At 39.3% G+C, this 24,822-nt stretch overlaps 1 pseudogene; it reads right to left on the reverse strand.

The window, feature by feature from the left end:
• Positions 1 to 11,294: 11,294 nt before the first annotated feature.
• LOC105931050 lies at positions 11,295 to 19,139 on the reverse strand (annotated as a pseudogene).
• Positions 19,140 to 24,822: the final 5,683 nt, after the last annotated feature.

The raw sequence follows: 24,822 nt of genomic DNA on the forward strand, positions 1-24,822 counted from the left end.
ACATGGCGGATGGAGAAAAATAGACATCCCTCAACACACATCTCCAAGTTATCCAAGAAACCTAGGACGATCTCACAAAACATATAGACAGGAAAACAGCCGACATACAAACGACTTTAAAAAAAATTGAGACATCACTCTACGCTGTCGGAACAGGTGGAAGAGATTGAGACCTGAGTGAGCGTAAATAAGGACGACATCAAAGACATATGCAACCAAGTTGAAAAAATGGAAGAGAGATGAAATATCGAAATATCCAGATTACGTTTCAGAATTCCAGTGTACGCAGACAGGTTCCAAGACGTGGAGCGGATGCCGCGTGAGAATAAGATGGAATACACGCTGATTTACCCAGCCCAGCTCCATGTCAAGCACCTGGGATCCACCAAGCTGTTTGATTATGAATATTATTAGCCATTATAATTGGCAATTATAATTTATAATATATCATCCAAAATCAAAGGATAGCTATAACGAAAATTATTTCAAATGGTTGTGACCAAGGGCTCTGAGCCTGTAATGATCAGCACTAACAATTTGCTTATTAATTAACAGTTACTGTTGTATTATTAGAAAGAGTGCGCTGAGTCAAAATGTGTCATCGTTCTTGGTTTATTCCCAGATCATCAAACTTCCAGCATGGCTTCCTCATACCAATCAGTGTCACCTGAAATATCTGACCCTGACGCTCTTTTATGATGTCATCACAGGTGGCCATTTGTAGTTTCTAACCATGTGTAACATTAACACCACATGTTAATCTCACATTTCGCATCTTGACCACATCTAAACTTTATTTAGACTGGAATAGGGGTGTCTAACCAGTGGGTTAGGCTTGTCCAGCAAACATTGATAACTTTAATTAAATTGTAATTGAAGTTCTAACCATTAGTCATTCACCACAACCCTCAATATATTCAGTTATTAACTTAAAAGGAGGTAATACGGTAACTCCTACAAGACCATTCAATTGCTTTTTCAAAATAACCACAAACAACTGCAATTGAGCTAGTTGTTATTTATTAAACCGATAATTCCATGTTACAGCAATTATTTCTTTCTTTTTTACTTTTCATTTTCAATAATGGCTTTATATCATCATATACACATGTCCACTCTTGTCACATCTCACATTTTGCATCTTTACATCTTATTTACGCAGATAATTTTAGACATTTCACCTACACTAAGCAACCAGGCTGTTAAGTCTAAGATCTGCCACAAGTTATCCAGGGATTATTGATGGAGAATACAGTTAAACAGAGGTACATTTCTTTTCAAATACACATTGGTCCCTTTCAGACAAACCTATATCCATTAACCACATCCATGGATATAAAAAACACAATACTTCCAGTGAAAGGGACAACAGTAGACATAATGAAAATACAGATTAATGTAATAAGAAAATACAAGATAAATTCAAAAGGTACAAAAGCAATGGATTAAATAGATAAATAGTGGTGTCCAGGTTACAATATGAATTGTGTTATAGGTCTCCACTTTGTTTCAAAGGTCTCCATCTTAAATTGTAGTCTTGATGTTGCTTTTTCCATGATATAGACTTTTTTAATTCTATTTTTCCACTGTGTAATGCTGGGAGGTTGTGGCTTTAACCAAGCATATGTTATACACTTCTTCACAGTCAGAAGCATAACTCTGATCAAATGTTTATTGTCTTTGTCAATCATGTCTGAGGGGATTATTCCTAAAATATGTACAGATGCATCCATATCGAAATGAATGCCTAAAAAACCCTTTATCTCTGTCCACACATTTTTCCAAAACTCGGCTACCTTCGGGCAATCCCAAAATATATGAGTAAAATCCCCCACCTTTCCACAATTTCTCCAACAAAGCCAAGATGTTTTACCATATTTAGATGTGATAACTGGAGGGTTAAAGAAATGCATCTTAACTTTCCATTCAAATTCCCTCCACGTTGGGCTGTTAGTTTGTGTTCAGAGCTAAATGTTTCTTCCCAATCTTCATCTGCTATTATTATAATAGCCTCCGATTCCCACTTCTCCTTAATTTCCTTATTATTAATATTGGATTCATATTGCAGGCTTTTGTATAATTCTGATATCAGGCCTTTTTTTTATTCACCTTTTGCCATTGATAGTAGAACTTCTTCATTTTTGGTCATATCTGTTGAAATTTTCCACCATTCACTATGATTCTGGACATAATGCCTAAACTGCAAATATCTATAAAAATCATTTTTTTGTAGATTAAAGTCCTGTTGAATTTGTTAAAAAGATTTCAATGTTAACCCCTTAAAAAGTTGTGATATGAATACCAGTCCTTTTGTCCTTCTCTCAAACCCTTTATCCATAGTAACTGGGATAAAATCTGGAATATTAGCTATTTTTACAATTTTACAGCTTTGAGAATCCAGCTGGATGCTTCCATGTTTTCCAACAAGCTAGCTACAGCTTAGCTATGCTGCACCTTCCCAAGATAGCGATTATGACGACACGTGACCCTTACGCATCATACGTAAAGGGGGGAGGTCTTAATGACATCATCAACGCTTACGCTGATGTGGGGTGGCACCTTGATTAAGAGGCGTCCTGAATGAGAAATTCAAGGGGAGAGTGCAAACAGACGTTCACAAAGAGATTTAACTGATAAGGAAAGATAGAAACGGGGAAAAAAATGGGAACGCGACCCGCGGCGGAGTCACTTATGAACCACAAATCAACACAGCCAAAATCACTTACAAAATGCATGCACATACATCAGAAATATTCAGCAGTTAAAACAAACTCCGTCTTGGAGTAAACAAGCATTAAACTAAATCCTATTACGTTTCTCTGCCCAGGCGCTAAAATATTATCACCTTATGGGTGAAAAGAGAAATAAAAAAAGGGGAATCTTTTCTTTACTCTGACGTTGCCTCAGCGGGGACCTGGTTTCGGGTCCGCAAATCTGGTCTCAGCAGCTCCAGCGGTCGGTCCTTCAGTCAGCGAGGAAACGGGAGGAAAATCCCTTTCTCTCTCTGGGCGTTTCGGGTGCTTGGTTCGGCCAAAACGAAAGCGTGGTCCCTTTTACGATCACTGGGAGATAAGGCGGCTCAGAATCAGAATCAGAATCAGACATACTTTAATAATCCCAGAGGGAAATTATTTTGTTACATGCTCCAGATATACACACAGGGTGCGATTTGCTGGGGGGTGGGGGGGATTTCCCCATAGATATCCATAATAAAGGCTTTATTATGCCTTTATGGATATCTATGGATTCCCCCCCCCCCCCCCCCCCCCCCCGGTTGTGATGTCCCCCCCTCTGGTCATTCATGTTTTGACCAGAGGGGGGGGATACCTTCCTCCCCCCTCTGATCTGAATGAATTATATCATCAGGGGTTAAAGTTCTCCGTTGCTGTGACAGATTTCCGTCATTTGGAAAATGAGCGCAAAATGTTCTGTGTAGACTTTTTATTCAAGATTTTAAACAGAAGCTCCGCTCAACCAATGAAATCTGGCAGAGCCAGGACATTAGCCAATCAGAAAGAGAGTAGGGCGGGTCTTTGGAACGCGGAGGTTTCCCATCTGAGGTTTATCGCGTTTAATCATTTTAACTTTTTGAAGAACATCTCAAACTGACCACTGATGCTATGAATGAAAGTAGCGATGGTCAAAGATTGTCTTTGGATTTATGTGAACCAGCATGTCAGGAAGTGGAGCGGATTGACCATCTCAGATGGTCCATCTGACAACAACTTTCCTCGGTAAGCTTGTCAATCTGCTCCTGCAGTTAACTAATGAATTATTTCCACCTGTGGCCATGTCGCCTGTCAGCATTTATTCCCTCGCTTCCAGTGCTTTGGCTGATAAACGCAGCGACTAACCAGGGATCTCCTCATGATTCACTGTTATGTATTATTTAAAACTGAAAGAGTAACGCTCTTGCTCAGCTAATTTAGCATGACGCGCTTTTCTGTAACAAAGAAGGCAGAGCTGCAGTCAGAGCGGCTGTCAGTCAGTATGCAGCAGCCTCCACCTCACGAGGAGCTGAACCAGGACACTCGTTAAATAAAATGAGAAGGATTTTGATGCATACAGATTATTAAGGAAACTACATCAAAAATAAACAAATAAACTGCAGCTACAACATGGACTGGAGAACGGGTTCTAACTGTGTGAGACCAGAGAAAGGCAATTCTCAGTGTTTTTGTAGTTATTTTTACACGGAGTGGAGCGTGATGTGAAGCGAGTCGCACCAGAAACATGTTAAATAGACTCCTGTGAATCTATGGACTCATTTTACTCCAACCCAAAACACACCATTTTTTTAATCTTCTTTGAAAGCAAGTTACGTTTTTTTCTGATAAACTTTAACCAATTTTATTAAACTTTTTAAAAATGGAACCTCCCATCCATGGATTTTCTATACCTGCTTTTCCGTACAGGTGTTACGTCATGCCGTATCTGATTGGAAAACGCGGCTTGACGTAACACAGGGTCATGGAGGAGCTGTTGACCATCTTCAGCAGTCAACAAGCGAGAGGTGGGGACACAGAGTCCATCGTGGACATTTCACTGGGCTAAAATATAACCGTGTTTATAAACTTCAAAAAAGTTAATGCCTTTTTATAAACTCATGAGTTGTGATAATTAATTAGTATGCAATAACAGGCAAAGCAGAGACGGATTATTGTAATGTGCGATCTGTGTCGTGTTGGTTTTGTGTCCCTCTTTGTCCATGGCTGTTGTTGGCCTTGTATGATCATAGGATTGATTTATATTGAATGTGACAGTGGAGTTAATGTACAGGTGTGAAGAAGATGATGTAATGATGCAAGCTGCTGTCTTTTGAATTAGCTGCAGTTTATGGAGGGTTTTGAAATTGTAAAGTGGAAAGGTGAGTGGACTGTGGACCAGTTTGGCAAAAGTGTGCAGGAAGAACTTGCTTGATGCTGTAAATATGAAAGTTAACCAGGTGATGTTATGGATGTGGAAAGTGAAGAAGATTATAAAGAGGGCTGTCCAGGATGGCGGCAAGGCTCTGAAGCAGAAAGGTGGGAGAGATACAGGAATTGTCAATGGAACTACCAGATTTGGTTAAAGTGGACTTTGCACAATAAGCAAATGAGGTTATTTCCACGGCCCAGGAATATATGGGCTAACTAGAAAAATTTTCAGTCAAATTGATTATTTTTGCTTTAACCCCTGAATATTATGGATTTATATTAATTCATGTGTTGTGTCCTTCACATTTGTAAATAAATTTTTTGTTGGTTTTTAAGCCCTATCTGTTAGTATTATTACCTTTTCTGCTCACAGCCGTAAAAGTGATCTAATACCCACTCCCGAGTCCCGACAGTAGATGGCGCAAGTTTAAAAACAATAGTCTAACCTACTGGACCTAGCTAGCTACCTGAAAGAGCACCTGCTAGCTAACTTTTGAAATGATCCCCCCCCCCCCCCTGTTTTTTTTTTTTTACAAATTGCACACTGTATACACAAATTGTTATGTATATATTTACAACATTTCACACAAGGTAATATAAATATATACATATATAAGTCAATATATATATACATGTATATATACATATGTATAACTACAGATCCAATAAAGTTATAGTGACTTGTGCAAGAACAGTGCAAGGAATGAATGAATGTCAGTTACAGAGGGTGGGGGGGGGGGGACAGAATCACTGAGGGAGGCGTTGTAAAGATTGATGACCACAGGCAGGAATGATTTCCTGTGGCGCTCTGTGGTGCATCTGGGTTTGATTAAAATTGCTCAGCATTGTCTCACAGATGTTAAAGGAACTCAGCCTCCTCAAGAAAAAGAGTCATCCCTGTGTTGACCTCCTGTTCAACACAGGGATGGTTTTGCTCTGAAAATCCTCGGTCCAGCGAGAAAATCGAGCATGTGGCACGGGGAGGGGAACCCAATAGGAGTCTTCTACCCACCCTCTCTTTAGAATATGCACAGTGCTCTCAACTCTCACGCATTGACCGTGTGACACACGCATTTCACTGACTTCACACGCTCACACGCAACACATGACATTTCACACGCAAACATGGAATTTCTCACGCATAAAAATCACAAAGCCCATCTGGGCAGCGGACGATAAAAACTCTGCCTTCTGCTGAGCTGTTTCGGCTTCTTTCACAGCTTGTGGCCATCAGTAATTCCTGCTGCAGTTCTTTTTAACAGAGCAGCAGGAAGAGTAATCAGAGTTATGAATAATTTTAGTTCAATTCAATTCAATTCAATTTTATTTATATAGCGCCAAATCATGAAACATGTCATCTCAAGGCACTTTACAAAATCAAGTTCAATCATATTATACAGATTGGGTCAGATTATACAGATTGGTCAAAAATGTCCTATATAAGGAAACCAGTTGATTGCATCAAAGTCCTAGTCTTAACAGTGGTGAAAGTAAGCCGGTAAGGTCCTGTACCGCGTACACAGGAGGGGAGGGGGCGGGGGGAGAGCTGCTGCCAGATGACCGGTTCATTCAGAACCAGTCATGGCTGCACGCAGGATCATAAAACAGTTCTGCTAACCAGATGCAGTTTAAAACGCCACTTGGTCTGTTTATAAGTTTCGTTTTTATTAATTCTGCATTTTTTAACTACATGCACCGTATTTTTGTGCCTCCGCGCTTGCTCCTCTCCCCCCCTCCTTTCCCTCGGAGCAGGTGCTTTCTGGGCGTCAGTGCGCTCTGAGGAATAGAAATTTGTCTGGTCAGCGCAGCGACTAACTGAGAAACCTGTCGCTGTTAAAGGTGATGAGAATGTTATAAACTGTAACAGTCTAGAAGTGCATTGAGCTGAAAAGAGGGAGACATCAGCAGCTGGATCGTGCATAAAGACGCAGCAGGAACCTCTGTGTGCTTCAGTGTTGCTGCTGAGGGGAAATTTGATCATAAAGGCTTGATGAAACTCAGCCTGATTCACCAATCAGGTTATAGATTTACAATGATAAACAACCCATAGATGAATGTGTAACAGTATAATAATTCGGTCAATAACTTAAAACTACTTAATTTTATTCAGTATTATTTGAACAATTGTGTATTTTTTATGTTTTAATCCATTAACTAAACAATAAAGTATTAATACGTCTCTTTCTCTTTTTAACACAAGTAATACATGTCTACTTCATTGTCTGGTGGGATAAAAATGAGATGGAGTTGACTCCACCGGCTCTTCCAGGGTCCGGTTAGCCCCGCCCCCAAACAAGCCCCCCCCCCCCCAAATTAGCATAATCTCACTCTTACCTTTTGATAAAAGTTGAGAGGTCTGAATATGCATAATGATCGTTTCAGGCACTAGTTAACTAGTGAGCTGCTTTACTGCCACACATGCAAACTAGTGAGACTTAAATTGTTCAACTAGTTAACTAGTGGACAAAAACGGTCAGCTTGTTTGTGTTTTTAGGTGTAACTAGTTAACTACTGAACAAAATATGCATGCCACTAGTTAACTAGTAAGGCCCACAACACCCTCACTAGTAAACTAGTGGGCATTTTGGCCTTTACATCTTAACAAGTGAGCGTTTTGGCATCTCACTAGTTAACTAGTGGGGCTGCAATGGCCTTCACTAGTTAACTAGTGGCCATTTTGGAGCACACTAGTAAACTAGTGACACTTTTTGCACCTCACTAGTTAACTAGTCGAATGGAATTTGCCATGACTAGTTCACTAGTGGGTGTTTTGGTGCACACTAGTAAACTAGTGACACTTTTTAGACCTCACTAGTTAACTAGTGGGCATTTGTGTGGTTCACTAGTTAACTAGTGAGCAGTTCTGCCTTCACTAGTTTACATGTAAGTGTCACACTGAAGCCACTAGTTTACTAGCTACAGTACCTTTTGCCAGCATGTTAACTTGTGTGCCACATGCAAATATTGTGGGCGGGATTTCGTGAAAGTCTGTACTGTGATTGGTTGTCATGTTCTATTTGGACATAGGGAGCCAGTAGAAAGCCTCAATTTCCAGAATTCTCCGCCTCCTAATTTGAATTCTGCGCCACTAGTTGACTAGTGTGAATTTTGTCTTGAACTAGTTTACTAGTATACATTTATGACCTCACAAGTTAACTAGTTTGGACAAATGATGCATCAACTAGTTAACTAGTGAGCCTACTGCCATCACCTAGCTAGCTAGTAAGCCATTTATGGTTCACTAGTTTACTAGTTACATTGACCTACTGCAACTAGTTAACTAGTGAGGTGTTCTGCCTTCACTAGTAAACATGTGCACATTTTTGTCTGTTACTAGTTAACTTGTGAGACCCAAAAGCCTTCAACTAGCTGACTGGTATGCATTTTGGCCTTTACTAGTTAACTAGTGGACATTTCTGGCTCTCACTAGTTAACTATTGAAGCTAAAATGTGTCCACTAGTTAACTAGTGAGCCTTTTGGCTCCCACTAGTGTGCATATTTTGGCCCTCACTAGTTAACTAGTTCACACAAACAAGGCTCATTAGTTAACTAGTTGACAAAAATGGCTTACATGTACATGACAATTACGCCTGATATCAAGATATCAGAATAAATGCTCAATCGGCTTTCCATAGGACACAGCCCGAGCAAGAAGGCCATCCCCTGCCGCTTCCTGCATGTTGAAACAAATACAATCAATAGGATAGTAGCTGTGTTATGTTATTTTTATCAATTTTAACAACATATAACCACTCTAAAAAACTGCTTAGCTAACAGATGAAGTTTAGCTAACAAATGAAGTTTCCTTAGATTCTGAATTAATATGCTTTTGCATCAACTTCCAAAACAGCGATTGTTTTGTGAGTGGTGCGTTTAATGCAATGGGACGTTACACAGCTTGTTGACAGATGTCACAAAACACTACGTGCAATTTAGAATGATATAGGTTATCCATGTATTCTTTTTTAAAGTATGTTTTCTAGGGTTAGATGCATTACCCTACTTAAAATTGTGAATGACCCTCGAGTCAACTCATTTTTTAATCAAATTGTATTTATTTACAGCACTTTTTTTTCAGTGTCCTGTCTAGCAATGTGGCAATAAGAATTGATGTCTTAATGCCAAATAGAGCTTGACAGATTTTACTTTCACAAGTGGACCAATCAGCTTTCGGCCAATTATGCATGGAAATAGTTTTATTGGGATTCCTGCAGGGAGTATTTCAAATTATGTGGACACTACAATGGGAAAGTAGGAGAGTAAAGAAAGAACAAGAAGAGAAAAAAAGAAAGAGAAGAGGTGAAGGAAAGAAGAGATAAAAGGGAAAGAATGATTAAACGTCTTCAGTCTGCTTCATTACCTGGAAAGAGAGATGTAAAAAGAACAGCACAACCAACGGACATAGTAACAGATACAATAAAGTAACACCTTGATACCAATGCTAAATCATATGTATTATTATTTAAACTGACATGTATAATGTGATATCTGAGAAAAGAAAGTAAAAAAAATAAATTACGGGCTTTCTGTATAGAAGTGAACACTTAGTACCTGGAACCCAGCACCTGTGGGTGTTTGTGAGAGTGCACTTGTGTATGTGAAATTTATCCAGAAGAAAAATGCTCAATAGTAGTTGTGAAGAACCAAAGGCGATCGCCACCTCCCCTCCCCCGAGCACCGAGGCAGGCACCAGGGGACCCATAACCCCAGACCCCCAAAGGGGCCCCCAAAGCAGGGCACCCAAGAGGGGCCAACACAGGAAATCTGCCCCCCTCCCACCCACCAAGGGAAGAGGAGAGACGACCCTGAGGAAATCCCCCAGCCACCGCAATGCCGAAGCCCCCAGGAGCCGCGGGGGCGAGCCCGTGGGCTCCGCCGGCAGCCAGCTACGCTGAAGTGGCACCGGCCATGGGCCCCAGGGGAACCCCACCCACCGGCGGGAGGGGGGCGCCCGCACCTAGCGGAGACTTGAGATGTTCTTGGGAGAGGGAGCAGTTCGGACCCGAACCTGGCAAGAAATAAATAGTAAGTACTAGTTAATAGTAAATAAAAAGACAAAAACACCAAAATAATCCGTAGTAAACAATGTTTTTTTTTAACCTACTGGGCGGGTCTTCCTCTCTGCTGAGACGCGGTCTGTGTCTGACGCCGCTTTCTGCTGTTCCACAAACATGTCTGAACATCCATCCATTTTCTCACCCTCTTAATCCCTCATGGCGTCGCGGGCGTTGCTGGAGCCTTTTTCCCGATATAAGATAATTGTAGCAGTCCAGTGGTTTCAGGGGCTTTCGTGCTCTCTCGTCTGTACTGGCCTGTCGTGTTTATAAGGCAGCTGTATGTCGCGTTACGGAACACTTGGCCAGCATTTCACAGACTCGCTCCATCCCTTCAGGCTTTTGCTGTGTGGATCTGGCAATCTGATACGATCTACCATAAACTTACTCTTAAAACGATCTTGTGATACGTTATCTAAAGAAGAAAAATACGTGGAGAACTCGTCGGTTTCTCTGTTTGCGTCCGCCATTGTGTTCGCCTTTTGCCTACCAGTCCGGCGCGCATGCGCGAAAAAACCCGCATCAAAACAATAACAATGAACTACCCTAAAAATAAAAAAATCTCATTCACACCTTCCCACCCTAGTGCCCCACTCACCACACACAGACTTTAAAAAAAGGGGACGACGCCGTACACACATTTCCACATAACACTCACATCCAACAATCCCAAATCCGACCATCCGACTGCCCGTTCCCGACCCCCCATCCCGCACCCGGACCAGACGCCCCCCGGCCCAGGCCCCCCAGGGAGGGGGCCAACATGACCCGTACGGGCCACCCAACCAGACCCCCCCCCCCCCCCCCCAAATACCTAATAAGCCCACTTTACAGCACTTTTAAAAACAATTGCTGTTAGCGAAAGTGCTTTTTACAGAGAAGAATTCTGCTGTATCCTAGTAGATGCACAATTTACTCAGAGGTTTATGCAACCATGCATTCAAACAATTAAAGAACTGGAAATCTCCTCCCTGACCCTTATTAGATATGTGACACGAGTTTACAGATATACTTATTAGTTTATTATAATGATTAGTTAATGCCCAGAAGTAGTTTTAGTTGAAGAATGGATGTTTGTAATTCTGCAATTTGTGCTTTCAATTACCTTTTGTTGGAGTTTTTTTAATTAAAAATATAAGAATAAACAGTGTCCCAAAATATGTCTAATTTTAAAGACTTAGCCTTGGTCTTGGCCTCAGAGGGCCCGGTCTTGGTCTTGGACTTTGCCTCGGAGGGTCCGGTTATGACTACATCACTGGATTTTGAGTTCTTCAGGTAGGTTTGTTTTAATAGATGTCAAGCATATAACGTTTCAAAATGGTCCTAAATGGCATCTAGGTTCAGTAGGTCAGATAAAGGTTTGCATGCCAGCATGTAGTGATAGTTTAAGATCACCGTCACTTCTGTGTCAGGAAAGGATGCATTCATGGCAGTCAGCAACCTAAAATAATTAAGCAAGAGAGGAAATAGTAAAAAAATTATTCCAACTGGACTGTTCATTATGGAATAAAGAAGATTACATTTTTCCAGGAGAACTTTGTGTAAATGTGGATGTACTGTCACTGTAATTAAAAACAATGTCAAACTTTTTCAGTGCATGTAAAAGTAACGCATCAGCACTTCTCCTACATAAATTGTGCTTGCTTAGCAGCCCTGTCACTAGCAGGGGAATTAATGATGGGTGTGTTATCTAAGCAGGGAAATACTTCAATAGTTAAGCTTAGTCAAGCGATGCTTGGATTTTCTGATTAAAGTCCAGGACTTTGACTGTATTCACAGACACGTTTAAGCAGTTTTTCATAATGACGGATGAAGTGAGGGTGGCGATTATAAAAAGGGAGGTCAGAGATCCAGGCTGGGCGTTAACAGTCAGACTAATGGATTAGGAGAAGGGTAATATTCCACTTTCTCGGGATCAGCTTCAGAGGGGTCCTTTTGTTTCAGTTGCTGGTAGTTGGAGAATGTATCCAACATGGCTATAAATCTACTCACTGAAAGGGTCCTTCTGACTTTCTGGAACTCATTCCTACAGAAACATTCATGGTAGTTTTGTATGTAAATGCAATAGGGCAAGCAACTTACACAATAGTGCACACGTGTCAATTAGAACTCACCATTCTTTGTCTGGATAAGAGCAGGAGTTAAAGATGTCAAAGTGAATTTTGTCCTAAATAGGTCCTAAACAGGAAAATTTAGAAGGGAAGCAAGGCAGCCTAGAACTGGTGAGAGATCGACAGATTTCTTAGCACAAAGTATAAATAGGCTAATTGGAGAAACTTTTTTCATTTTTAAGTGTTTGTAAACTAAATCGTCTTTCATAAATACAATAATGGTTAAGTTCTACGATTTGGAATTGACCCCTTGGCAGAGGTCATTAAGGGCATCTGAGACGTCTCTGTAGTACAAGGCAGCCTCCAGGTCGGAGCACCCTGTTGGCCTCCTGGAGAACCCGCGGTCGATCAAACCAGTGGGCCGCCGTCATGGCTGTCAAAAGCTCCACCTCCCCGGATGCAAATGGTAACTCTTCTGCGGGGCAGTGCAGGTAAATTGTTTCAACAAATCTGCAAAGAATGCAGAGAATTAAAACCGGAAGTAAATAATCTGCTACCTTTGTTATACCTGTGCAAATTCTCAGTTATCCGGGTCATCGCAATAGCAAACAGGCTTAAATTGGAGGCAACCGGACTTTTGTTCAGATCTTTCTGAAACTTTCGACACCAATCCAGGAGTATTTGTCTGAGGAAGTAAGTTTGTTATAGGAAGTAACTTTGTACTGTCTACATAATAAATCAAACCTTTTGTAGAAGAAATTTCTATCATACACTAGATAGTACACTAGAAATTTCTCACATAATAAAGTTTAAACATGTTAGAGTTGTGTAATTTATCCATCAAAATATAATGCACCGTGATCTGAGATAACTATATTTGCTAATGAAAAAATTTGTTCCACTATTAAAAAACTATTCTACATAAAATGCCGCAAATTTATTAAGTGGGCACAATGGACATATGCAAAAGCTTGGGTGTAGTAAATAAGATAGGTACTGGAATGCCATGTAACTGGAGCTAACCAAGCATGCTAATGATTATGCAAGTATGCTAATGTTAAAAGAATCAACCAATTTTTGTTGTAGACTGCATTTTTAACTTTCTCCATTACCTTTATTCCTGGTGATGTTGCTGTGGGATTGATTCTGTTTGCAACTTCCGGTACGATAGTGGCAGCTGGAGCAAAACAATTTGTTTTGGTCCCTAATGGTGTGTAGCTCTATTTTAAGTGATTATTCCTGCAGGGGTTGTATTATTTTACGATTAAATTACCCTATTTAAAGTCCAAAGTTTAACATTCCCATCTTTTATTCTGTAATAACTCTGCAAGAAACCGTTTGTTTAAAAATGAGAAAGCAGTTATAGAAGTTGGCATAAGAATTCCCTTAAATAATCACATGCTATATGGATAAGAACAATATAGCTCAGTAACAATTTGTCACATTATAAAGTAAAATTGTTGCACAATACATTGGCTACAACAGAAGGAAATGCAGCAATGTCCAACCTGACTGTGTCCTTATGCTATCTTTACTAGTGTACAAACAGGTAATCCATATTGACCACAATGTTACCATGTGACTAGTGGCCAAATGGTATTGTTACCGTCTGAATATCCACAACTAATTAACAGGACCAAAATCAATGCAATCTTCCTAATGTCTGCAGCTAAATAGTAAGCCGAGGATAATGCTACCTTCACAATGTCCATCCCTAATTAGCATGCAAAAAGTAATGGTACCATTGTAAAGCTAACCATAATGAATGTTACTATCCAATTATCCTAAGTTAATTAGCAACTTAAGCTAGCATGTTAATACCCATAGCCAGGGGTGGACTGGGACAAAAAATCGGCCCTGGCATTTTGGATTAGACTGGCCCACCACATTTTTTTGTGTACTGAATGTGTATACCAACTGTGCAATACCAACTGTGCAATACCTTGAGGCCAGGTTAATGGAAATTAATGAGAGTGGACACTTAAAATACTTCCAAAATCTTGATTTATTAACACTGTAAAATGTAAACTCCACCACAGCACAGCAACAATTCTTAGATCAGAGAGAGAGAGAGAAAGAGAGGTGTCACGGTCAATCACACATATTATCACGTTACATCATCATAAGAAGTTATTGTAAGTTGCTCATCAGATCTATTCAGTCTTCCAGATACTGTAGGGTAACATTGGACTAATGTGCACTCACTGTGTAAAAAAGGATGCCAATGACAAAATGAACCAGAGAAAGGCCTCACTTGTCATCATGGAAAGAAAGAAAATATATAATAACATTAGGGCTGGGCAACGATTAAAATATTTAATCGCAATTAATCGCATAATTTGCCTGATTAATCATGATTAATCGCATTGTATTTACAAACTCCAAGAATGAATTCAAAAGTAGTGTAAAGAGCACTTTTATTTTAATGTTCTACTGCCATATGAACAAAAGTGTTGTAACATTTGTAGCACTTATCAGTAACACATATTTAGTGTAAAGCTCAACTTAGACATGTAAAACAAAAAATAGCAATAATAATAAATTAAAGCTTATTGCCAATGACAGGGAATTCTCTTTATGGGGAAAAATCTACCAAAAACAGGCAATTTCTGAGGTAACCGCAGGGAGCAGCATTACCATTTTATGTTCAATACCAAAGTTTAACTTGGCAGTGGTTACAACTAGCTTCTTTCTGTCATATTCGTTGCTGGAAGAACTTTAAACTGAAATGCTTGCTAACTCGATATGCGTGCATGATTATTTGACGTTAACACGCGGTTTTTTGTTGTTGCTTTCTCGCGTGCATATAGTGAATGGCAGGGGAAAAACAGGCAAAAACACATGGATACTTTGTAGCGAGAAGCGACTTCACCGACGGCGTCGATGCAGACCCCGCTCCGCTCCGCATTTTTTTCCGCATTTTCCTTTAACCAGCTAGCACCTTTCTTCTTCCTGCTTGAATCCGAGGCTGGGCTGACAGCGAGGTTATTGGCGCATTATCGCCACCTACTGTTCAGATTCAAATCCCTACATCGCAGCAACAGACCTTCACAAAATAAAAGCATGTGAGCAACATGCGTTAATGCGTGTTAAAGTAAATATCACTGTTAATAGTTTAATGGATTAACGCGAAATTAACGCGTTAACTTGCCCAGCCCTAAATAACATAATATAAATTTTGATTTACTCAGTCATTTGTAATAAGTATTTTATTTATCTAATTTCCAAATTTTTTATCATATTTTCTTTAAAATTGCAGACTTTTCGCTATTTTTCATGTAAATCCTTGGTGGCGCTTCATAGCGAAGCCGGTGAGGCCGCAGCGAACTTGGCCTCCCCTGGGATTGCGCAATCCCATGTTAACTGCGCTGACTTCCATGCTGTGAATGCATCTTCCTGTCTCTAGATCATAAATTCAATTGTTCAAACAGTTATGAACTGATTTTCCACAATTTAATATATGTGGATTACGAATTGTGTTTTGGTCATCAAACTGTGTGCAGATAACATGTTTTTGTGCTGCTGGCCGATCATAAACAGCAAAGAACTGGTTGTAGGTGAGGCCGGCAGTTCCTTGGCCGCTAGACAGGGGGCGCTCAATGGGGCACCGCTCGTGATCCCCAAATAGTAGAGTCAAAACAAATTATTGATGTTTTATTAGCGAATTTTGCTAAACAAGCAAAGCACTAAAAAGACTCTAAACATACAGCTGGAACAGGACTGATCAGGGAAGGCTTTCCTCCCTGGCAGTGAGCTCCATTGAGACTGAGAGACTTTTAAAACTGAAGAAGATAAAGAGAACTTTTACCGGAAAATGATGATATTTTTGTTCAGAAAGAGCGCCGCAGGGACTTAAATTATAAGTGGAGGTAAGACAGCAATACTTATTCATGTTTTGTTTTTGTGATAAAATGTGCGTAATGTGGGTTATAGTTTTAGAATGTGTTACAAATGCAGAAATCCATCATAACTCATAAACTGTTACCAATCAAATTACAAATTTTTTTTCATCAAAGAATCAATATTTTTCCATGTATCTTGGTGAATTTATTTGGCTTAATCAGTCTCCTTCAGCACTTTGCAACGAGTCTACTCTGTAGAGTGTATATATTTGTAAATCTGACTCTGATGACATCTGTGCCTCACCAGCTATGAACCCTACCGCACGTCACTGACTACAACCACCACCACCACCATATTTTACATCAGACACCGGAGCAGATGAAGGGCCTGCTGTTGGGAACATGTCAGTCAGTTTGACACATTTCGCAGCATCCATTTGAGGAACTCGTTTCTTATTTTCGTGCAGTTTCTCTGCGCCTCCCTTGCGTTTCTTATCCATTACTACTGTGAACACCGCTGCACAAAGTTCCACATGGAGCGTGAAGGTGTTTTTCTACTTTATGATTGGCCTAGCCCTTTAAACTGTCAGGGATGATAACCAATGGGCTGCAGTAGCCTGTGGTAAGGGCCGGATGATCGGAACAGACTCCTGCGCTGCTGATTTTATTTTTCTTCATGCATTATACAAATATAACGAGGCAGATATATAAAATAATAATAATAATAATAATAATAATAATAATAATAATTATTATTATTATTATTATTATTATATTTGAGGGTATATATATATACATCATTGTAATTGTGTTTAATGCAAAAACAACTTGATGTGCCTGTTCACTGCATTGTAAGGCAGTATAGAACTGTTCTACAAGGTGGAGTTCTACAAAGTGAACCCCATGTATAAAATTACAAAAAAAAGAGTCATGCAACTAAGTAATAATGCTCTGATTTGTAATATGGTGCCAAAGCAGACTAACATTGGCTTTTTTACAGCCACACATCTTATCATACCATCTTGTTATGACTACAGTTTTGCAAAAAAAAAAAAAAAAGGAGACCCTCCATTAAGTGCTGTCTGTTGTGTCTTTTGTATTTTGATAGTACTATTATGTACATTTTATCTACGCCTGCAGCACCTGCTGATGTTGTTACTGTTATGTCATTGTCTTCTGCTAATGTTGTCAATGTTGTTTGTGTGTAATGTGTGTATGCAGCCCACCCTTTCTACCTGTAACCAAATCTACCCTCGGACACAAATAAAGTTATCTTGACCTTGACCTCTTGTTTTTTTAGGCTTGTTCTGTTAGGTGAGCTTCACTCATAGTTTGTATGACTGTCAGATGCTTGAAGAACTCCCTGATAATATTATTATCCCACTCCAAATGTCACCATCTAAAACAGAATCTGTTTTAGACCTTTCTGCTCCATATAAATCTAATCAGGTACATAATGACTGGTCTCATGGTCTATTGAATTTCGTCAAAAGTGGACAGTTCCTTGAGATCTTGACTTGGTTCTCAAATTCTAACATTTTAAACCCAGCAATAAAAATGTGCTCACCTGTATGAGACGTTTGGTGGGTTGCCGTTGACCAACGCTCTTTCTACCATGGCCTTGCTGACATCAGTGCCAACCACGTTGGTGAAGCATGGCGCCAAGTGTACTCTCCTTTGGCCCGGACCGCAGCCCACATCAACTGCAAGTTTGAATTCCTTTGTTGTCTGAATGGAGTAAAATAGAAGTTCCCAAACCTTTTACAATGCATCATTTTAAGCAGAACTTAGTTCCCCTGCTAGTAACTATTGGTACTTTTAGAAAATAAGCTTTTTACTGCAAACTTTCCAATAAAACTGTCCAATCCCTTGGGCAATACGATTTAAAATACAAGATTTTGAGCTGAAGGTTGATAGTGCTATGAAAAAGCTATTCACCTAGTTTGAGTTTTTTTCCAGTTTTTGTTTATTTGTCAGGTTTAAGATTATCAAACAAATGTAATCATTTGGTGGTATCTGATCAACTTTAAATAAAACAATGTTTTAAAATGATGATCTCATTTGTTAAAGGGAATCAGCTACACAGCCCAACCTGGCCTGTTTAAAAATGTACTTCCCACCCTACTTAAATAGTAAATTAATTTTGATTGATCACATTTTCTCTCATCTATTTAAGTTAGTCACACATAGATATCTTCCTGACCTGAAGATACAAGAAATCTCTTAGATAGAACTTGTCCGACAACAAGAAGGTTAAAAAATGTCCAATCTGTCAAGAAAGATCTGGATGATCCACAAGACTCTTCTTCTTCTCTTACATATTCTGTTAAGAGACATTAGTGTAAAAAGGTAAAAACATTGTAGTTGTAATGTCATGATGGCCCCTGTTTTGCTTGAGGACCTGGATGGAGCTCCATGGCACTCCCATGAAGAATCCTGAAGGAGAATCTTTGGCCATCAGTTCTTGACCTTAGGGTCAAGCACAATTGAGTTATTCAGACTTTGAAAGGTTTGCAAACAACAGTAAGAAGATTTTTTCTATTGCAGAGACCCAGTTGAAGTCTGGACTTGAATCCAGTTAAGATGCTGTGGCCTGAACTTAAACAGGCCATTCATTCCTGTGGGACCTCCACAGGAATGTAAATGAATGATCAGGAGTTATTGCTGCTGAATATGATCCAACTTCTGATTAGGTGTAGGAGGCAATTATCACATAGAGAACAAAAATAATGTTTATATTCACTCAGGTTATGTATTACTGATAATAAAATGTATTTGACAATCTGAAACATTTAAGTGTGAAAAGCAGTATGAAAGCTGTATGGAGGCATGTTTTTTTTTCCCAGGACTCTTTAAATGTAGAGAGCTACCCTTTCAACTGGATAATATCTCAACTTCTCGCATGTATCACTAGAGGGAGCTGGTATTTCACCAGTATAGAGATATGTGCCACAGCATAGAGAACCAGTTGTACAGTTGTAACAGACAAAAATGACAGAATAAAAGAACAGAATACTTTGTTCTGATTCACAGCAAGGTGAATTTGATTTATTTTTATGTTCCAATGCATCTCTTTTATTGAATCAAAGAGAACACAAGTTCAATCTTTCTGTCCTTACAAACACTATGGCGGTTGTCTAAATGTGAGAGATGTAGTGTACACATACATTTTTCTCCATGTAGCTCATTATTTTGCTGATCAATTCATGTGGTGCCACTCTGTACTACAGGTAAATGGTTGCATGGTCTTTTCCTTCCAAGAGTCGCACAGCCATCTTTTAGAGCTGCTGCTCCAGATTGAAGAACAGAGGAAACAAAGCTTCAGGAGAACGTTGAATTGTCTCCACACAATGCAAATACTGTGACTTAGCACTAAAAGCTTGTTTGTACTTAACCAGCAAATTACATATTGACAATTTTATTGTATGCCAGCACTTTAAAGGTCAAAGCATATGTAATGGGGTCATTTTGTGAAAGGATGAACAAACATGATTACTGTTAGAATACAAAAACCCTACACTGGAGAGTTGATGTAGATTTGACTTATTTTGGAACACAAGAACCAAAGTTAAATCTATTCACTTATAAAGGGTCATGTGTCTTTTTGGCTGCCATAGATCCTTAAAACAATCCAATGTTATCAGAGCTCCCTTTGCTTTGTCTTCTATTTTAGTGGATCATTCAAATGATTGGATTTTACTTAACCGAGACATTGTCACATAGATACAGGAAGCCTCGGAGCTAGACTCGAGCTCAATTTCAAGTCAGGACGGATATGAAGCCCTTCCAGGAAGTTTTGGGTCTTCTCAGGGGTGTCCTCGCACTGGGTCATGGCTGGGAGAACCTCCTAACGGACGCACCTAGGAGCCCTCCTTTGCCATCATTTCAATAACACTTGTATTCAAGATCTTGTTCTTGCATTCGTGAGCCATATTTCATGACTCAAGGGATTTGCTGTTCAGCTCTAATTTTACTTCGGCCCAACATACTGGAGCAGCATTACTGTGGACAAGGACTCTATCCTATGTTTTGTTCCAGCCTATGATGTCATATGAACAAGACACTAAGGAACCTGAAGTCTTTTGAAAATGTGTCTTTTGAGATGCGGTACCTATTTTTTCTTCTTTTAAATTATCTAGAAACTTTAGGTCTTAGTGCCTTTCTGTTATTTAAGACCTGTTTTTTTATTTGTAATCAGCTCACCCATTGGCTTTTAATTTCAATCAATAAATCAATATTTGCCTGTCGACTTACCATATATGTACATTGCAGTCTTTTGAGTGGTAGCAGTACAGCCTCCATACTACACAGAGATGCAGCCAGCGATCACACTTACAATGGTACCCCAGTATAAGGAGCACAAAATGAAGGAGAAAGGTTTCTTGCTCTCCTCAGTTTGCAGAGGAAGTACAGGCGTGTTTGAGTCTTCTCAGCTAGCAAAATGGAATTGTTGGTCCAAGAGAGGTCATCAGAAATGCTACCAATCCCTGAAACGTTGTGCTACTCATCTTCTCTACAGCAATGGTTAGAGGGTGATGCTATAGAGGCTGTGTAGGACTTCTCCTGAATTTGACAACAATCTCCTTGGTCTTCTCCACTTTAAATTTTTTTTCAATTCAATTCAGTTTTATTTATATAGCGTCAATTCACAACACGTCAAGTCAAATTCAATCAAATCATATAAATTGGTCAAACAAATTCCTAAGGAAACCCAGTAGATTGGTCAAGTCATGGCAAGCAGCGTTCACTCCTCATGAAAGAGCGTAGAGCCACAGTGGACAGTTGTCTGCACGTTGAGGAAGAGATTGTTTATCCTTATACCACTGAACCAGTCAGCTCACCTCACAGTGCACCTGTTTTTGGCCTAATAATTTTTCGAGATGAGCCACACCACAGTTGTGTCATCTGCAAACTTGATGATGTGATTTCCATCATAATACCATAATTATGTAACAAAGCCAGTGACTATTCAGAGTGATGCTAGCCAAAAGGTACTTGGCTGTTGCCTCCTGCAGGAGGGCCAGCTAGTCGTATATGTGTCCTCTGCACTGAAACAGACCGAACAGAATTATGTACAGATAGAGAAGGAGTGTTTGAGTATTGTGTTTGCGTGTCAGCGTTTTCACCATTATTTGTATGATAGGGAAGAGATAACAGCAGAAACAAATCATCAGCCACTAATCACTATTTTGAACAAGTCACTCGTGAGCGCACACAAACGCCTACAGAGCATGCTCCTCACACTACAGAGTGATGATCTCAAGGTAATTTACAAACCGAGTCCTGACATGCACATTAGAGACAAGTTAAGCAGAGCAACTGTATTTGCTAACGTCACAGAGGTAGAAATGTCTACATGAAGATGAAAACACAGCAATCAATTCCCTCATGTTGTACAGATCATAGAAGCTGTATGTGACCAATTTATTTTCCAGTGATCGTACCTTGACCATGGTAATAGACGGTAAGGCAAGTTAGTGTGGGCTACCTGCTAGCCTAGCCTGGACACAACCAGAGACTTATCCCTCTTTTGCTTCCTTTAAGAATGCCTTTGTCATGTCAGGAGGAGAATTTCAGTCCCCTGAAATTCCTCAGTAACTTTCTGGTCCACACTGAGAGCTTTGGACTTATTCCGTAAATCCAGAAGGAAATAGCAGCTATAACATTTGGTCAACATAGACACTGAACACCTTTTACTTGTTATTTATCTGATTCTAGATCAGAGTTGGACACGTCTAGCCAACAAGATGCTCCACTGCAAATGAGTCAAAGAACTTAGTTATCTCCTAGGCGTGTTACAGTATCCTGCAGTAATTTGTTATTTACTCATCTATCCAATTATGTTCACCACCAAAGGAGAACTTGGGTTAAAATATCTGTTGGTGCATATCAATAAGACATTTACATGTTTACCCTTGGCTTAGTTGATTTGTCTACGGGTACTCTGTTTGACTCTCAGTCCAAAAACTTGTCTCTATAAATTGCCTTGAAGTGTGAATGTGCGGCCGAATTGTTTTCCCTGTGCCTTTGTGTTGCACTGTGATGGACAGGCTGTTGTATGCCATCACCCCTGGAGACAGCTGGAGACAGCTTTAAGGAGCAGTTTTAGACACCGGTAGAGACTGGAAAGTTGCAACTGCTAACACCTGTACTGGCTATTATTAAAGTCTTGTTTGTATCCCTCCCTAATTCTACCTGGAGTCTAATAGAGTCTTGGATCTCAAACCTGTGACACAAAATGCTATGAGATAAACTTGAAAATAACTGGCAGGTGCAAGAGATAGTGTGTGACATTCCCTAAAAGCAAAAACAAATGCAAAAGTTACCCTTGAAGAAGTGCTGTCATGCAAATGCCAGTTAACTTTAACACAAAGATAATCAAAGTTATTGGCTCATGTGTTGATTTCAATGTTTTGGGGATACTACAGAGATGACAGGGATGGTTTAATGGCATGCACTTGCATTTAAAATTCAGCAGATGGCAGTAAAATCACACTTAAGTATATCTCCAAAAGCATGAATGAAAAGAGATTCAGATCATGCTCTTTTTTGATTCTAGTCATAAATAAAAATATCCTTTTTATTTATTTTCAGTGGAATTAAAATATTTTTAATTCCACATGTTTTAGTTTAAAAACACACATTTTGCCCATTCAACCAGCATTGTTCACTCAAATCTATCTGATCAATATTAACTGTCAAATATAATTTGCAATAGACATTTTGGTTAAGAAAGTGGGGGCAGGAAGGTGTAGGACGTCCTCTCGACAACCCCTTACCCCTCTATGTTGGTGTGTGCAGCCATGCCTCATGTCTTTTAATCAATCACCTTGGATCAAACCTGTCAACTGCAGTCAAGTCACCGTCCACAGCTGGGTGTATGTACGTGTGGAGGTGAATCATGCTTGTGGAGGACAATGCTGTCAACATGTGTTTAAGCAGACATGACCAATGCATTACCAAGGCTTTAACACCGTATCTCATTGCAGTTTCCGTAAAACCATTTTGCAAACACACGGGAGCCGTAAGACAAAAGTTAATGGACTCTGGCACAGCAGCACCATGTATAGCTTTAATATCTGCAGGCACATAAAAACGAGAAGTGTGTTTGGGTGGGGGTTCCATCTGCTGTGACGAGCCGTTTTGCTAATGCTCCATAGGGGAATTCTCCTGGAAAGCAATCACACAGGTAATCCACACTATATGAGAGAGAGAATTATTACAAATACTAGATTTAAAGCAGGCTTCATGACGACAGGTGCAAGACGAAACAGTTTCCAAACATAAGTTATACATTATGGAGGAAGAGATAAACGAAAATACTATTTGCCTGCATGAGAAAACACATTTCTCCCAAAAATAAATGCACGAGAGCAGCACATACCTGCACACTGATTTCTTTCCATCCTCTGAGAGTGGAAGCACCGATACAGGAATGCTTTTTTTTTGGGTGGGGGTGGGGGGGGTTTCCATAGATGGGTATTGAGTGTAAAATCCCACTTCCCTGCAGAAATCTCAGCAGGTGGAAGCAGATTGCAGCTGTTGGATGAAATCCATGAATTTACAAAACGGTCCTGGTGCCTGATTGAAAGCCATGTAATTTGGTGGGGAAAAAAAATTTCACGGATTTTGGAATGTGGACCCCTGAGTCCTCAAACACAATCTTTTTCTGTGAAGGAGCATAAAAACCTTGAAATGAAAAAGGATGACAAGCGAGGATGTTGTCGCTCTTGAGCTACTGGCAGCAGTTTATTGATCTGAATAAGCATATATTAACATAAACTTGTGAAATTTAAAGTAAACACAATACAGCTAGATTTGCCTGTTTGCCAAAAGAGAAGATAGCCTTCTTTAAAATAAAGAATTACCACAATCGCAACTGTTTTGGCAAACGATCAACTGAAAAAAATATTCATTAATCAAACCCAATCAGGAATGTGCTCAGACACTTTTGGGGGGCAGGGGCTCAAACCAAAAGAAAAAAGGCCATTTCCAAAATTAGTCATACAATTTAAAAACAAAGTCGAATATATTTAACTCATATTTATCTTTGATAACATAATCAATACATGTCTAATCAAACAGTACAGCTCAAATGATGAAATTAAATCAATTAATGAATAACAGGCAAAAACAGACAGAACAGAGCCATATTATTCATGTTTTTTAATAACTAAACAGTGAACTAGATAATCATCAAATACCATTATAAGTTCAAACTTATCCAAACTTTAGTCTGAATAAATTTGATAAAAATAAAGCATGCAAAACACTGTTGAACATCTATTTACGAAACAGGTGAGATTAGGTGAAGAGAGCAGCATTGTTCAGATAGCAAAAAAGCAATAAATGTACTATTACCAATATCAATAAACCTCAACAGACTGTCATCTAGCTCAACTTAAAACCTACATTTTTATTTTGATTCAGAAGCTTACTTTGGGTATATTAAAAATGGACCTATTGTTATGCCAATCAAATCAAATAGACAACTAAATTATGTACATTTTCCTAATTATTAATATTTTTTCATATAGTTGTCTTTATTATAGAACAGGGGTCTTCAATTAAAATAGCCAAATGTCCTCACTGTTGAAAGCGGTCTGAGCATTAAATATCATAAGACAATTTTTTGTTGTTATTCTTAGCATTTTATTTATCAGTCTACTTTCTCATCCAACTAGGCAATTTTTATTTGGCATTAAATGTGTGGAACACCATTCATCCTCAAGCAACAGATATTGGCAACTGGTGGAAGAGAGTAATAAATAATATAAGCACTGGCATTTGATGTCCAGGATGCTCTAACTTAAAATATATGACAGGTAATAGCGAATCCAGGAATAAGTCTCCTCGGGGTCGTTTTGTGTTATTTACAGATCCCAAAAGAGTGTAATCTAAGCTTTTCAATTATGTTAAATTTATGGAAATCATAAAAGAATTGAAGAACATATGACC

The sequence above is a fragment of the Fundulus heteroclitus genome, chromosome 24 (genome assembly GCF_011125445.2).
Source record: "Fundulus heteroclitus isolate FHET01 chromosome 24, MU-UCD_Fhet_4.1, whole genome shotgun sequence".
In the NCBI taxonomy this organism is placed as follows: Eukaryota; Metazoa; Chordata; class Actinopteri; order Cyprinodontiformes; family Fundulidae; genus Fundulus; species Fundulus heteroclitus.